The sequence below is a fragment of the Scomber scombrus genome, chromosome 13 (genome assembly GCF_963691925.1).
Source record: "Scomber scombrus chromosome 13, fScoSco1.1, whole genome shotgun sequence".
NCBI classification, from domain to species: Eukaryota; Metazoa; Chordata; class Actinopteri; order Scombriformes; family Scombridae; genus Scomber; species Scomber scombrus.
The window spans coordinates 9,112,226-9,118,273 of record NC_084982.1 but is presented as its reverse complement, the minus strand read 5'-3'; positions in this window follow the sequence as shown (position 1 = coordinate 9,118,273).

Sequence of the window (6,048 nt, the reverse complement as noted above, 5' to 3'; positions counted from 1 at the left end):
CCTGTCTGTCAATGTGGAAAAAGGATCACAATGTAAATGAAGGATCATTGCAGGCAGGAAACAAGTGTGCACAAGCAATGACACAAGAGATCACTAAGACAACCTATAAATCATCAGCATAATAAAGAGTACTTACAATATAAGAGAGAGTAGCCAAGTTAACTGTTTATGCTCCTAAGTGTGCTGGTTCTCAATGAAAATTGAGTTGTGATGCTTTAAATACCTCTGAAAAAGTTGTATGAAGTGTCAAATCCCACCTCTCCTTTGACATCATATGCCTATCAAACATTGCCATACTTAAACCTCAGAAGTTACTGGAGCTGAGTAGTAGGCATAGTAGGCACAAGCTATGTTAGAGCTTTCCACAATTTTGACAGTGTGATTTGTAGTCCCATTAATTGCAATAGCTTATAGTGTGTAAGCTAAATACATATGGAAAACATAAAAATTGCAGTCCACATGTTTCATAAAACCACATCTTGCATTGTTTTACTGTAAATTAATGATGTACTAGTGTTCAAATCTTACATCTCTATCTCTCTTTCTTTTTCTTAATGTGCATTAACTTCCAATTATTTTATTTTTACTATCTATCTATCTATCTATCTATCTATCTATCTATCTATCTATCTATCTATCTATCTATCTATCTATCTATCTATCTATCTATATATACATATATACATATATATATATATATATATATATATATATATATATATATATATATATATATATATATATATATATATATATATATATATATATATTTTTTTTTTTTTTTTTTTAATTGTTTGGTATCCTGTACAAATTAAGTTTGACTGATTGCTGTACATTTACTCACAAGGAACACTCACTCAAACACACCACCACTATACTTGTATGCTGTGTGTGTGTGTGTGTGTGTGTGTGTGTGTGTGTGTGTGTGTGTGTGTGTGTGTGTGTGTGTGTGTGTGTGTGTGTGTGTGTGTGTGTGTGTGTGTGTGTGTGTGTGTGTGTTTTGTGTGTGGTCTAGTTATTCCTCATGTTGTGGGGATGCACTCACCCCCTTTATGAGGAGAAAAAGCAAGCCCCCTTACAGTAAATCATTCATTTCAGGGTGAAGACTTGGTTTAAAATGAAGGTAAGTTTAAGGTTAAGGTTAGGATAAGTCTACAGGAAATTAAAGTAAGTCAATGTAATGTCCCCAAAAGTGATATAGGACAACTTGTGTGTTTGTGTGTGTGTGTGTGTGTGTCTGTGTGGGTATGACCTAAGTCGCTTCTCGGGAACAGTTGATTGGGGATTGTGCAATTGGGGACAAAAGCCAGGTCCCCAACAGGCCAAACACTGTTTTTTGGGTGAGTGGTTAGGTTACTGCAAGTAGTGGTTATGGTTACGGTTAGGGTTAGGGTAAGTCTCCAGGAAATGAATGTTAGTCTGTGTATATACCCCAAAAGTGACATAAGTAAACTCTCTCTGTGTGTGTGTGTGTGTGTGTGTGTGTGTGTGTGTGTGTGTGTGTGTGTGTGTGTGTGTGTGTGTGTGTGTTTGTGTGTGTGTGGCTGGTACAGATAGAAAGAGGGAGAGAGCAAGTACTGATAGTGATAATGTTCCATTTTTGCATGCATAAAAATATTTACTTTCATCTGGCTGATGTTTAACACGTATGCATACATCAATATGTACTTACGTGTGTGACTTATTTATTCATTACTTTACTTATTATTGTTAAATGTCTTGTTCCTATGGAGTTTAATGCAAGTATTGTAAGATGTTTTATACAAAAGCGTCTGCTGAAGGAATGTAATGTAATATGTGCAGTGGCTACAGTTTAATAGACAGCCTGTGCACTTCTTCTTGCAGTGAGAGTAGCGTGTTTTTGCGAAAGGTTAGATGTAGTGATAGAGTGTGAGGTTTTATATTGTGTTCCTGCCTCTGAGGTTTCTCAAGTTTGTACTCTGTGTAGCTGAGGTGAAGGCAGGCAGGCCTGAGGTGGAGCTGATGGAAGATATAGAAGGAAACTGAAGCTGGTGCTTGATTTAAAAAAAAAAAAAAAGTGTCAGAGCCTTGTGATGTGTAAATGAATCACTAACAGTTTCAAGAATGTCACATCTACATATATTTCAACCACCAACCCCCAAGAAACATTAGAAATATGCGAACAATCTAAACTGAAAAAACAGATTCTGAGAATGGTTATGTTGACAAAAATGTGGCAACAAATGTCAAAGAAAGACGCAGCAGCTTCATCTCAGCAAAGAAAACAGACTCAGTTGGCACACAGCTTTGTTTTTTTCCTGTGATAGAAACTAATGGGCAAAGAAAACATTCAGGTTTAATAATATAAGTAGTACAAGATTAGCAGTACAGTATAGTTCTCAAGCTAACACTAGAAGTACAGTACAAGTACGCCAGCTGCAGTATCTCATCTCGCTCACCCACCAAAGCTTTCCGGGGTTGGTGTAATTGAAATGGATGGCTGCTGGATAGGCAAAAGGTCACTAATTGTCACCAGTCAAATGTGGTTATAATACAACTCACTTAGGTCACAATAAGAGCTTCATGTAGACAATGTCACCTGCAGGTTAGGAGCCTGCTGCACTTCAGGCCTACATTTCATGCTCCATTAATTTTGTGCACAGAGTTAAACATCTCGTACTATCTGAATGGTGTACTGGAAAAGGAAAAGACAGTCGTTTGCTGAGTGCTCACTGGGTGTCCTGAGGGTATCTCAGAGTTAAATACTGCAGGAGCGCAGGAGGACATGGAAATAAAAAGATCTTTCACTTTTGCTACTGAATGCCACCAAAATGCTTCAGTAATATAGGCCTATGTAGAGATTTTTAACTGTTGTGTAAAAAGTATAAAATAGTCGTAACAGTGAGAATGACTTCATCTTTCTATTGACCTCAGACATAATACAAATTGTGTGGTATTTAATATTCTGATAAACACCAAAATATACTTCAATGTCTGAGTCAAAACAATTGCTTACAGTTTATATCATTTTCTTTTATAGTACTCTACTTTGTACATCACACCAGCACCATGACAAGTTAGAATGGAGCACATGGTCGTGTGCAGTAGTGTTTGCAGTTTTCTGGGTTGATGGGTGTGTGACATGAAAGGTCTTAGGAAATTGAAAGTGACGACCCAGCATGGAACATGCATGGAAGTCACTTCTCAGAAATGTGACCTTTTTCTGGTTGTTAAGTCAGGGGTGGGCTAAAAAAGGGAGGAGGGGGGAACAAACTGATTTGAAGAGAATTATACAATAGTCAATGGTGCAACTGCAGCCCATAAAAGAACACCCCAGAAGGCATATCGTTTTAAAGGCACCCTCATGGTGGAGGGGGACTAGTGGTGTGTTGCTGAGGCAAACTGGGAATGACTTCTGGTGTCCACAACATGTGTGGAATAGCCAGCATGGTTCCACAAATGGTGCCTAACCAATTTGGGATGTTTTTTGCTGCCAAAATGAATTGTGTATGAAACTTCCCCCACACGGATTATGTTTAAGTCTGATTTATCAACCAACTTTACTGTGCTGCTGTCAGCCAAGTCAACAGCCATATAAAAGCAATGTTAATGTGTTGTGGTGGACAGTAACTTTTCTGATAATGGTTGGGTTTATTTAACAACATGCACATAACATTTGAATGCATTGCATATTTGTGTATACAAAAAATGTAGATTGCAATGCAGACTTCCAGGATTTACCGCAATAAAACACAATACCACTAGAGGGAGTGCAATCATTAGGAATCAGAACAGAAAATAATACAGTACCATTGATAGTGAAAAAAAATCATTCAAAATGTTTCAGGTTTTAAGCATCTTTTAAATTTACCATTTGTGTTTTTGTGTTAGATTTTACCATCTTTTTTTTGTAGTAAGATCACATTTGCGTGCTTGTGTGCATGTGTGCATCCACTTTGATGCACTACTGTGTGTGTCTGCACATGTAAGTGTGTGTGCGTGCACATAAGAAGACTGCTGGACATACCGCAGGGGACTCCTGCATTGTCAGGGGGCCTCATGTGGCTCGTGTCTGTTCTCATCATCACCATCTCCCCCCATGCATCAGCCGTCGGCTGCCCTGCTCAGGCCCTCTGCTCCACCACGCTCGCGTGAAGACTCTCAGTTCACACTTTGCATCATACTTGTCAGCTTTATCGCTTATGAGCTATTTGTTGTTTTTCAGCCAAGACTTTTAAACCATTTGCTTCCCAAAGACGAATGCTGCTCCACTCAACATGCCGTATTTGGTGTGAGAATGAAACAAGAGCAATAATCTGAAGACAAAAAGTGTTCTTGCGGTGTGTGAGGAAGCATCTGTGGTCATTACAGTTGTCTATAAACAGCATCTTAAAGAACGTCCACAATCCCTTTCATTTCATAGTAAGTTTTCTTAATTTAACATGTCACAGTGTTGACACTAGTATAGCAGGTTGTGAAACACACACCGACTCATTGTGTCTGGTGTCCATTTGAACTGCTTTTGACTTCACACCCGTGAACATGCTGTGAATTCTACCTTTTAAGAATTTCTCATCGTACATAAAATCATCATTTGAATGGGCACATCACACACACAACTCACAAGAGCACCCATAAACAGTAACTTCTGATTGGCCCGCACACATTGAAGGATTCAGTGTTTTCTTGATTGTTAAAACTGTAAAAAAGGATTGAGTTCAATGACTTTTACAAGTCTGATCAATGCCAGAGGCGTCATTGTGAGATCCTCAGAAGCTGCTTCTGGGTTTTGGACATTTTACAAAAAGCAGTGAGACAGAAAAAGCTTTTGTTGTTGCTTCAGACAGAAAATGATGCAGCACAATGAAACACACATCAAAATTTGAAGGCCAAATTCTGAACAGAAAAAAACCCAACAGTCCCACCCGCTGCTTGTCATTGAATGATATAATACAGCAATTAAAAATCGGCTTTAAAGCACACTCACAACACAGTGTTTTGTCATTTTTATGAGTACTGCGCTGCCAGAGTTTCAATAATTGCTGAATGTGGCATTACATTGTTCAGTTTTAATGCAATAATACTAACAGGTTAGATTGTTTTATGCTTTGAACTAACAAACTGCCTGTCTTCATCTGTGTGAGTATCACTGACTCTGTCTTGTGTGATTATTGTGTTCATTATTCTGTGATGAGGAAACTTTAAAGTGTGCTGTACAACAAAAACAGCAGCACATTTAAAGTTTACAGTTGAAGTTTTTCCACTTCTCAGGCAGAGAAATAGAAAAAAATATATTTTGGTGTATATTGAGCACATTTACTTGATCTTAAAAACATCCACATTGCTACACGGGGGGGGTAATAGCTAGTCTATAGCCAAGTCAACGCTGCCACACTCCCCAGAATGAGGCCTTCTCAAAACAAAACACTTACAGTAGAACCTGACAAGCATTTTCACTACCTCACAACTTTGAGTTTGATAGAGCTCATCAGTTTTAGACTAGCTTTGTTATTAAAGATTATGTGACCCATTATTGATCCTCTCATTAAATTAGCCCCCTCTCATCTATCAGAATGGGTGGGGGCTCCCAATCATCAGAGGTCAGCTACAGTTCAGCACCTCTGGTGCTAAAAGGGATTTAGTGACTTTTCACCAGCATGCAGAAATACTTGTTGATACAGGATCTGAAACCAGTCTATAGGAGGCCTGCCAATATCAGAGCCTTATACCGCTGTACGCTGGGTGCAGTGTGGTTTTGGGTGTGTTCCTTGCATGTGAAGTCATTCATTTTCAACCTGAAGAGACAGGAAATTCAGCTGAGCAGCACCATCTTCAGGATCTGCAATAAAATAATCCTTCAAGCACTGAGCTCTGACCTTTGGCCTCAGATATTTTCACATTTTTTTAAATTATTTTTATTGTCTTCAATTATTTGTAATCAATATTTCTTTACATTAGTTTCTCTCTACACAGAGTACATGATCTGAGTTTTTAGCTGTGCTTTTCTGTTGTTTCTGATTTGGTGTTCAGCATAATGTGCATAACTTTAAAAGAAAACATGGTGAAAGTTTAACTCTATTTAAAAAA